The sequence below is a fragment of the Puma concolor genome, chromosome A2 (genome assembly GCF_028749965.1).
Source record: "Puma concolor isolate L17-30 chromosome A2, mPumCon1.1.hap2, whole genome shotgun sequence".
Taxonomy (NCBI): Eukaryota; Metazoa; Chordata; class Mammalia; order Carnivora; family Felidae; genus Puma; species Puma concolor.
The window spans coordinates 33,271,592-33,283,414 of record NC_141668.1 but is presented as its reverse complement, the minus strand read 5'-3'; the positions used below and the strand labels follow the sequence as shown (position 1 = coordinate 33,283,414).

Here is an 11,823-nt window from a genome sequence, read left to right as displayed (position 1 = left end):
TACTGACTGGTACAACTCCTGGGTTAAGGGCTTTTTTTCTTTCTTATTGAGTTTTTTTTTTTTTTTAATTTAGTTTTAGTTTTTTATCTATTTTTAAGTTTTTATGTAAATTCCAGTTAATTACTATACAGTGTTATATTAGATTCAGGTGTACAATATAGTGGTTCAACAATTCTAAACATCATTATTGAGTGCAGATCATAAGTGTACTCTTAATCTCCTTCACTATTTCACCCATCCCCTCCCCCTACCTTTCCTCTGGCTTTATTTTAAAGGAGTACCTTCAGTTAAATTTCTTTGGTTTTCCTCTGGAAGGTTGGCTCAAGCCTTCAGAAACTTGCTTGTGGCTGGGAATTTACTATCATATATATCAAATCTACCTTACAGTCTTCTCTGAATTTTTTCAGAATCTCCATGATTCTGTCTGGATTTTTTCTATTGATCTGTCTTTTAATTCTTTATTATCTCTAACTTTCTATTCTGCTGTTAACCAATCTATTGATATCTTAATTTCAATAGTTGCAATTTTAAAATCTAAAATATCTTTCTGATTCTTTTAAAAGAGATTTTAGTTCTGTAGTAAAATTCCTTTCTTGCCATCTATTTATTTGAACATAGAAATCATAGGTATTCTTTTTTTTTACTGTTTATTTATTTATTTCAAGAGGTGGGGAGAGAGAGAGAGAGAGAGAGAGAGAGAGAGAGAGAGAGAAGAAAGGGAGAAGGGCAGAGAGAGAGGGCGACAGAATCTGAAGTGGGCTCTGTGCTGACAGCAGAGAGAGCCCGATGACGGGCTTGAACCCATGAACTGTGAGATCATGACCTGAGCTGTAGATGGATGCTTAACTGACTGAACCATCCAGGTGTCCCCATTGGTATAGTTCACATTCAATTTTAAAGAATATATTACAATTTTACATATTTTCTTCTTACCAACTTTCATGACTCTCACCACTGCTTGTGCTCTGCCACAGGTGAAATGGTTTATCTGTTTCCTCATTCCTTGGAGAGGTTTATTGAACTTTGGAATTCAGTTCACCAGGTTGACTTGTGATCTCGTATCTCTGATGGGCTCAAGAAAAGTTACGCTTTTGAAGACTGTCTTGATGTTAGCATGTGAGTTATGTTCTCTTGTAGCTTTCTAAATCCTAAGTGAAAGCAGAGCTCTTTCCTGTGTATTTTAATGTAAAAGAAAACAATAGCATATTAATTTATTCTCTGAATTTAATTTTATCCCAAATTATATTCTCTAGTGTAAATATTTATTGAAATAAAATCTACCAAATAGTAGTAGGCTTATTAATGATTAGCAAAAACACAACAAATCAGTGCCCATTATTAAAACTTTAAATTTACATGAAGGAAAATGGAAAAATAAATTAATTAGCAGACAGGATTTCTAATACCAGCTCTCTCAATGACTCTGCATGAATCACATGTTATCTCTTAGTCTCAGTCTTTCAAACGTCAACATAAAAAGTGTTAAATCCAGAACCTAAGTTTCTCATATTTCTACTTATTCAGCCACCTCCTCTATCCCCGTGCAAACACACATATCCTGAACTCTGGTCTTATCAAATGACTACTTCCAGTTTCTATTTGTAAAACAAAAAACAAAAAACAAAAAACAAAAAAACCTCTGATATATAAATATGATATGCATTTTTTTTTAATTTTTTTTTCAACGTTTTTAATTTATTTTTGGGACAGAGAGAGACAGAGCATGAACGGGGGAGGGGCAGAGAGAGAGGGAGACACAGAATCGGAAACAGGCTCCAGGCTCTGAGCCATCAGCCCAGAGCCTGACGCGGGGCTCGAACTCACGGACCGCGAGATCGTGACCTGGCTGATGTCGGATGCTTAACCGACTGCGCCACCCAGGCGCCCCATGCATTTTTTGACATTAAATTGGACAGATTTTTTTTTTGTTTTCTTCTGACCATACACTGAATTACGTTGCCTGAAGATCTTTTTCCCTTCTTTGGATCTTTGTATTTTCAATGAGGTAAAGCAAAGTTTGTCTGCAAACAAAATCAACCTCTGGACCTGCTAACAGATGATTAAATGACATTTCTAATACATTATGCAGGATATTAGAAATGTATCATTTTAAAACCTGTGGATTTCCATGTTTCATATTTGATAAGGTATTTAAACTGTTCTATACTTACAATTGTGGACACATGTATCCTAATACATGTCTCTACATAGGTAATATTTCATCTTTTTCATTTTATAAATCTCACTCCAGCATTCAAGTATTTCCAGCTGTTCCTTCTTTAGGCTTTCTAGTATAGTTGGGGTAGTAAAATAAATTAGGAGACCAAAAGTTAAGTGCCTTTAACAACCAGAGAGGCCCAGTGACCATCTTCAAATATTTCCCCTGAAGGGAAGTAAGATTGTTATAAAATTGCATTGTTACATGAAAGAAAAAAACAACAAGGAAACAGTATGAATTGTACTTTCTTGGCAGGTTTGGTAATAGATTTGACAATTCTGTCATCCAGTCATAAACCTCCAATTGTGTCCAAGGCACTAGAGCCATTTCAAATAACAAATAAAGGCTTCATTCACTCAGTGTCAAATCACTCAATGTCCTCCTCTTCTGTCAATAGCTAGTTTAAAAGTGAAGATGGCAAGTGGAGGCAATCTATATAACTTGACATTACGTAGACATCCAGAACAGGATTTTAAGTGTAGCAATATCGCTTCATGATAGAATATACCAATGAAGTGCTCTTGTCATTAATTATGTTTATGGCATTATAATAAAAGCAAAATGAATCAGTGAACTCTGTAGGCTTGCAGACTGCCAAATGTTATTGCAATATTAGGTAGATTAATTTGATTTGGTTCTGAATAACAACAACAGAAACATTCATATTAATTTACCATGTGAATTAAAATGACCTAAGTGTTGTTAATTCACTTTCTAGCTAAATTCACTGGTAAAGTTGGAATAATAATTGTGTAAAAATGAATTTAATCATATTTAACATGTAAGTTTAGTGACTATTTAGAACATTCTCACATATTATAACATCATTTCCTATATATTTATAAAACCTGGGACACTGTATATTTAACAATTGCCTAAACATATATATATCTATCTGAGTTAGAGCCAAGTATGAAATATTTCAGTATATGATTACAATATAAGGTTGTTGTTTTCTTCTGGTTTCCATGAGCTTTATTACTGAAGTCCTAAAACAAAACTTAAAAATTTTCTGAGATAAATTCTTTGAACTAAATAGTCATCATCTCTTATCTAAAAATGTGGTTGCATGTGATATAAAGACATTCTGAATAGATTTGAGGGCTTTTATACTTCATAAAAGAAAAGGATAATATTGAGGAAGGAGCATTAGATTACCTAGGGTGGTAGGATCTCTGTGGGAAAAAAAAAAACAACTTTGGTACTGTCTGCAGACTTAGTTGTATGTAATATATTATATGTATATATATACACATATATATTTAATACACATATTCTTAAGCTTTATTGAGGTATAACTAATATACAAAACACTGTGAATGTTTAATGTACATAATCTGATGAGTATGGACATATGCAAACACTCATGAAACCATCACTACAATCAAACTCCTTCAAAAGTTTCCTTATGTTCTTTTGTAATTTTTCATTTGTTTTCATTTTTTGTTTTTTTGTGAGATGAATACTGATTGATTTCACTTTTATAATGAATCTAAAATAGTTAAATTCATAGCAGCAGAGAATAGAATGGTGCTTGCCAATGGCAAGAGAAGGGGGAAATAGGATTTAGCTGTGTATTGAATTTTACATGAAAGTAGTCTAGGAAGCATTCAACAAACCATTTCAGTCACAGAATAAAATCTACACACACACACACACACACACACACACACACACACCCCTTATCTTTTTCAGGCATTATCACTTAATGCTTCACTGTATACTCTACTCAGGAACTCCAAACTCCATAGGAACCTTCAACCTCTTTAATCTTTATTGTAGCAATACAGTTATAACAGTATTTCTTTTTTTTTCTTTTTTAAGATTTTAAGTAATCTCTAGACCCAAAGTGGGACTTGAGATTACAATCCTGAGATCAACAGTCATTTGCTCTACCGACAGAGCCAGCTAGGATCCCTGAATAGTATTTCCTGAATCTGTTGGGGATAATAGTCAAAGTATAACATTCATAATAGTCAAGTACACTGGCCAAATTTTAATCATGACTCTGTTCTTAAGTGTATTAGTTCAGGCTTTAACAAAGCTGTCAGCACATAAAAATATCTGCTAAGCTATGTGGGTTGAAATCTTTAGTTCAATTAACAAATTATAATAAAAACTGATCTGACTTCTAGTAACAGAAAGCCTTTCAAATATTTATCATTCTAAATATTTTTTAACCAGGGTTTTGTCATAAAGTGAGAACCAAAGCCAAACAACCAAAAGATACATATAAATTATGAAATTTTCTTAGCTTCATGACTACTAAAAAATTAGCAAAAATCATAGAATAATTCCTATAGAGAAAAATGTGCATATTAACAGAAATATGGGCCACGCTATCATAGATATGTCTCAGTGCATCCCCATTAGTATAAATTAATAGGCCATTCCATAGCTAGAGATCATCCACAGGAAGAAGAATATTGGAAGAACAAATATTGTGTTTTATTTACAATGCAGATCACTGTAGGAAAAGAACTTCTTTGATTTGGATCATTTATTCATCTTTCTGGGATGTGGTAGAAAATGCTGAAATCATCTAAACGGATCACGTAAAACATGTCAAATATTTTTTAGTAAGAGTGTGAGTTTAGAAGGAAAGCAGAGCAGTGAAACAATTAATATTCAGTCTAGTGTATTTGCATTGTATTTACAATCCCTGCTCTGGGTGTTCAATGAATATACTTTAGAGATAATCTGAACACGTACTCCTCGGCTGTTACTTCATTTAGAGTCTCTCACAGTCTAAGAAGCTTGACTTTTTTTTTTAATGACACTTTACACCTCCTCCTACTATGAAAACCTAGTTTGGGAGAATATAGTATAAGATTATAAGTAAGGACTTAAGAAGTTACATATAGTTTCCTACTTGTAGCCCCAATCTCACATTGAATGTGATAAATAGATTTAATTTGGAAAGGTAAACCGTTGCAAACTGGCCACATTTATTGGTAACAATGATATAAGGGAGTCGTTTCCAACCTATGTGAGTATGAGTGAACATACTGGGAAAAATAGAACAGTTTCATTTTTAGCATTTGTACACTAAGAAAATCCATTATTTGAAAAGACCAAATAGTAGCATAGCAATATTTTAAAATTAATTTGCATACTATTAACAAAGCATTCATATACTTCAAAAGATTATTTATGCAAGTGAAATGTAATAACAGTACATAGACAATGCTTGGTAATTATCTGTGTAAGAGACCAACTGAAATAACCTCATGACTCCCCAGGCATGTGAAACCCGCAAACTGGGAACCAAAAATATAAGGGATGTCTTTCTCTTTGGCTCTCTTTCTCCCTCCCATTACTCTCCTTTTATTATTTTTTCATTAATTATCAATAATTCTTCTTTTTGACATCAATTAGAATACCTAAAATAAGGGGTACAATTTTTGTCAGATGATCTAATAAACAGTAATGGAGTTACTGAGCTAAAACACAAATTATGAGTTGTCCACATACAATATTCACATCTGCTGAAGTAGTTATCTAAGGTCATTTGACACCTATCTCTTATTAAAGGTGGGGTACAAATTAAAGTATAAGTTTATACTAGGAATATGTGGGAAAAATCATCTATGAGAAAACTTTTCTAATAAGACAAGTGCTAGCTACAAATGTACTATACCTGACAGCTAAATAATTTCACACCCTGTGTAATTGATACTTTAGTGTAAACAAAACAAAACATTTTTAAAAGTTTTAATCAGCCACAGGTTTACTGTGATTGTAATCTTCTTATGAGAGCTAATTTTCTAGAGTCAATGTGTTAATTGAACTAAGCCATATAAGACATAAGCGTAATCATACAAGGTGTTCATTTTCCCCCATTGCACAAGAGTATTTGATTATATATGTCATGTACTTCATTCAAAAGCTAATGATCTATTAGAGAAGATCAGTTACATATAGGAACAACGACAACAAAGGGTATAAAATGAGGAATTTAATAATGCTTGCACAGATACACTATCACATTAAAGAAAAAGAAGCAATTACCATCAACTTCAGCCATTATGGACCACTTTCAATAGTGGAAAACTGTATTAAAATAGCTATCTCAATAGATAAAATTAAAGGTATGCTAAATCTGAGTAAATTATTGAGAGAATGCTATGAACCAAATACTGTGCTAAATACTAGTGAAAGCACCATAACTAAGAAATAAACTTTGTGTTCAGAGACGGTGGTTGTATGAAGAGGCATATATGAAATAAAATCTTTGTGTCTTTTTGTTAAAAGCTATAAGAAAGACAAAGGATAACATACACTTATACAGTGGATACAATTTTTAAATACAAATATAAATGGATTTTAGAAAGTGGAGTGAATAATGCTGTCAATGGCATGGATTGGAATGTTCCATGGAATGTACATATGTGTCTTGAAGAGGACCGGAGTGCACCAGTCAGATAAGAGTAGGAAGAGTGTTACAGGCAGAGGAAAAACCATAGACAGGGCCAAAGATGCTTGCAAGGAAGTAATTGTAGGTAGAAAATAATTTTTGAGGTTGGTGGATTATAGAGTGATTAAAATCTATCTGAGTAAGTTAAGGTTCAAATAGGGGAACTGAACCGTTGAGAATAGTAATGTGTGCTAAAGGATTTCTTTTAGGGATAGGTTGTGCATGGTTATAGGAGAGTCTTGGGAGTATGGATGCAGAAACAGGAACTGGGACTTTAGAGGAGAGTCACTAATTAACCATTTGGAAGCTGTGGTGTGGATGGACAAATCGGATCTTACAAGGTAATCTGGGAAGCCAGGCAGTCCAACTCACAGAGCAGCACCACGAAAGGAGCTGGGAGAAAAGACTCGGAAAAACTGTCCCTCTGCAGAGCTACCAGTTCTCTCAGTTCCTTGTTGCTGTTGGAAGCCAGGGAAAAGAGCAAACATTATTGGGTAAGCAAGGACAAACTAGAAACTATTGCTGTTTCTGCACATCATTATATCCAATCATAGTGTCCTTCAGAAAGCAAGGACAGGTACTTCATTCCTTACTGCTACTTCACTCTTTCCTTCCAAATTTTGTACAAGTTCAGCTTTAAAGCAACCAGAAAGCTATTTCTGGGACTATAGTTTCAGCTTTATCAAATTGGCAGAGTAAAATCACTACAACATCCTCACAACTCTTGACTTTTTGCAACATACACTGGAGAATTGTTAGGTATATTGAACGTGGGTGGGACAACAGCATTATATATTTTGATTTAGTAAAGCAACTTTGATCATAGTGTGGAGAATGTATTGCTAGAGAGATCAATGGGAGACATTTTTAAAAAACTGAGAATATTTGTTCTATCTTTCAGAAATTAAGTATGTCATGGTTCCTATGAACTAAGGAAAGGATACTCAGGAAGGAGAGGAAAGGAAGGAAAGGAAAGATTTAAAAAATGCCAGAGCTTAAAATGATGCGACACATTGTCTTTGAACTCATATACTGGTCTCCACAGATCAATATATATTAGATCAGAGTTCATATGACCTATAGGGAAATATGAAGTACCAGATTAAAATATAGAGATATCTGAATACTTCAGTTGCCTCAAAATAAAAACTATAATTTGTGACATATATCTATATCTATATCTATATCTATATCTATATCTATATCTATATCTATATCTATATCTACCTCCTATGGAAAACAGAAGTACTAAAGCAGATACACTAAGCATTTAAAAGATAAAAAAATAAGGTAAAATAAAAGCAATATGAAATAAGAATAAAATATGAAAAAAGAATAATTGCTAGAGGAAAAATTACATGTAAGCAATAAAATTGAGCAAACATACATGGGGTAGAAGGGATATATGTGGGAGGAAATCAGTAACTTGGAAGTTTATCATGAGGAACTCTCTCTTTGACCCTTTTATTATTTAAATTTAATTTTTAACTGATTTCTAATTTATATTTTCAAGTGTTTTTATTGTTTCATGGTTTTTGCTCTCCCTCTGTCTTTTGGTTTCTGAAGTTGTTTTTATCACCTACTTTCTTTCTTGGATTCTACCAGTTTTTGTTGCATCTCCTCCTACTCTTTGGCAATCATTTACTGCTTGCTATCCATCTATCTCTTCCTTGAGGTCCTCCACCCTTTGATTGTTATTTTTATTTTGTGGTCCTCCTGTATAGCTGCAGTTGCTTTAACAAATTTAGGATGGTGTTCTAATCATCTTGTGATCGCTTTCTTCCTACTTCAAACATTATGCATTCACATTGAATAAGTTCTTCTGCTTCATGATACCATCTTTTTTTCTGTTGAAAAAAATTTTTTTTATTAGGACAGTCATGCAACCATTTTGCACCCTTAATATTAAAGTAGGATTGAATGAATGCTGATTTCCTTTTTTATCAATTCACAGCTGGTCTTGTCAGAATTCCCTGGATCATCCACAAACAGAAGCTTCCAGTAGAAGGAGGAAAGGGCCAGGGAAGATATAAGATTCTATATTCAGGGTCTCCCTCTTCTGTTGCTACTGTGATCATTTGTCTCTTTCTGTAACCAACATTTTGCAATTAAGTACATAAAGTACTTCCACTGACAGTTAAATAAGGAGTTTGAACCTATGATGTTTATATAATGGTGTTTTTATTTTATTTTATTTTATTTTATTTTATTTTATTTTATTTTATTTTATGAGAAAGAGAGAGAGAAACAGGGAGAGTGAGATTGGGGGAAAGGCAGAGAGAGGGAGAGCCTGGAGCCTGATGTAGACTCTATCTCACTACAGTGAGATCATGGTGAGATCATGACCTGAGCCAAAATCAAGAGTCAGTCACTTAACTGAATGAGCCACCCAGGAGCCCCAATATTATGGTGTTTTTAGAATTAATGTTGCTAAAGGAAAAGTGGTTCATTGTTAGTGTGATATTTAAACTAACTGGATCATTAAGATTGGCATTCTAGATCCCCAGATTCTTTTACTGTACTCTTGACAGTTATTAAAAGGAGAAAAATCAATACTTGCCAATTATCTTCAGACGACAGTTACAATTTGATGTACTCAAATGTATTTAACTTGGTTAAAGTAAAAGAGAGCTGTAAAAAGCAAATATACATCTGAAAAAAATGAGTAATGAAATCATATAACAGGAAAATGATTTCTAAATGGGTGTACCTTGGTTACAATTCTTTAGAATATTTAAGAACACAGAATAAGACACATTAAATAGCTCAAGTATATTGTATTTTTTAAACTCAGTGCTTAAGCGTATATATAAAATGCATGTGCATTAGTTATATATTACATATTTTAAATGCTACTAGTGTAGGGGTAGTAGACTATGCCCCATACATATTATAAACATATAAATATATAATTTATATTCCTGGGGTAGAGTACTAGATTGTGAGACTAGGAATTTTTTTGTATTAACCTGTAAGAGTCTGAATTTTTACCTAAACTTTAACAATAATATAAAGGAAAAAGAGATTAAAATTACTAATAATTATATTAAAGCTTCATGGTCATTTGTCATTTCTATCCTTAAATTCCTTTTCCCTCTGTTTTTATGCACAGAAACACACAAACCATTCATTAAAACGTCACTAAACAAAGTAAAATGTCATTCTTCACAATTTGAGTGAAGTATATAAAGAACCAATCTGAGATTAAGATAAATCAGATTTTAGGGTGAAAATCTTAAACAATGAGCTGAAAGACAGGATTTGGCTCTTACATCTCTTGATTGTCCATTACTCTTTTTTTGCATTCTGTATTATCCATTTCTGAAATATTCAATTAAAAAAAATCTCCAGGGCTACCAAAGGATAGTCTTTGCTTACCTGTTTTTTTTTTTTTTTTGTTTGTTTGTTTGTTTGTTTAACTCATCTACCACAGAAAAATTGAGGGCAGGCAGGGAAACTCCAATTATAGTTGCCTATCACCTCTTTCAAGTTTCCAATGAAGTAAGAAATGGTGCTTACTTTATAAGGTAATTATGAAGATTAAATCCATTATTATGTAGTAAGCAAAAGCTAAAGATTAACTGGTATTTTTACATTTACCTTTAGTGGAAGGAAAGGAGTGTAGATGCCCAGAGAGCATAGCTTCACCGTTGTCTCTTCCTGGGCATCCCATCACATCAATTAAAGGAAAACTGTTCACCAAATACAGCAATCTAATAACATGTCATGAAGCAAACATTTCAGTTCATAATTATTTTATACGTAGAAATGTAGTAATGAAAATGAAAGACATGTGGAAAATGAGGGAAACATTTAGAATAAAAAATAATAAAAACAAACAAACAAACAAAAAACCTCAAAATAATCTGGAGAAAGGGTACCTACTATAATCTAGTTTGTAAGAAGCATTTACTATGGGGCAGTATACATCAAGTGCAGAGGAACTGGATGAAAGACTAGAGTCACTGAAAAAACCAAGTTTATTTTGAGAATTTGACTTGAGTTTCATTAAGAAAAGTGAGCAATTTCATGTGTATAAAACCATCAAAAGAAACACTCCTCTTAACTTGAAATATATTCTTTCAAAAACAATTCTTAGCTATGCTGATACTCAAATGCAGTACTGAGTTAATGATGGAAATAACGGAATAATGTATGTGGAGCATTGTCCACACTTTAGGCATAGCTGAAGCATTAGATATAGAAATATGAAAAAGACAAGGTGCTTGCCCACAAGGCACCAATAATTATGTATGAAATGCAATTTAAGTAACAAGGTAGTCATTATTTAGTGGAATAACTTACTTAAAATACTGTACAACATGTTGTATTTTCCTACAAGAGAAAGCAACTATTTTGATGAAACTATCTGAAACGTTTCAATGAGGGGAGACTAAAATATAATCTTATTGTGAAGCAAATATTTCTTCCCCAAACAAAAAGATCAGATTATTTCAAGTAGTATACATTATTTGGATTAAAACATTAAGATTGGTTCATCAATTTAACTCATTCAGAATTTTGAAATACTAGCACTAAAAATCTCTAGGCTCATTCTAATAAATGTTGATTTGTTTGTTAAAGAATAAAATCATCTAATGAGTTTCTAAATTAAGCACATAAACTGATTAAGACTTAAATTACTGTTTTCAACAAATATTTCTTCTGTAATAATGATAAAGTATGATTCTTAATCATATTTCCAGAAGTTAGTCATAGTTTATATTGAAAACAAAGAACACCAAACAAATAAAGATGTCTTAACATAATGTGTTGCTAAATTGCAAGCTAGAGTTGACAACTGTATTTTTTAGATTAATTGATTAGTTTATTCTATAGCAATTCTGTTACTTTGGACAGAAGTTATTTACTACATAATATTAAGCATTTGAATGAGTTGAGGAAAAATAGACTAACCAGAGGAGGAATCCTTATTCTGGGAAACATTATTTCAAAAGATGAATTTATACTTAGCTCAAATCGCAGTGAGTTGCTAGTAACTTTTATGTTTTCATATTAGATGCATAGAAAACAAAAGAATTGCAAATTTGTTTATATTTATAGTACCTAAGCCTTCCTCATGTGTTGAACTTCAAGTGCTCAAATGTTTCAAATATGCTATTTTAAACTTCTTGATTCTTGATAAAGCTATTTTTTATAGACACTATGCTTATTCTACACTATTTTT

The 11,823-nt window shown here is 32.5% G+C and overlaps 1 long non-coding RNA gene across 1 annotated transcript in view; it reads right to left on the bottom strand.

The window, feature by feature from the left end:
* Window positions 1-692: 692 nt before the first annotated feature.
* LOC147583092 (uncharacterized) overlaps window positions 693-11,823 on the bottom strand; it is a 191,177-nt gene continuing 180,046 nt past the window's right edge. The window contains exons 3-4 of the long non-coding RNA XR_015242816.1: window positions 6,974-7,093; window positions 693-1,171 (exon numbers count right to left, since the gene is read on the bottom strand). This is a non-coding gene — a long non-coding RNA (uncharacterized LOC147583092). The remainder of the gene's footprint in view (window positions 1,172-6,973; window positions 7,094-11,823) is intronic.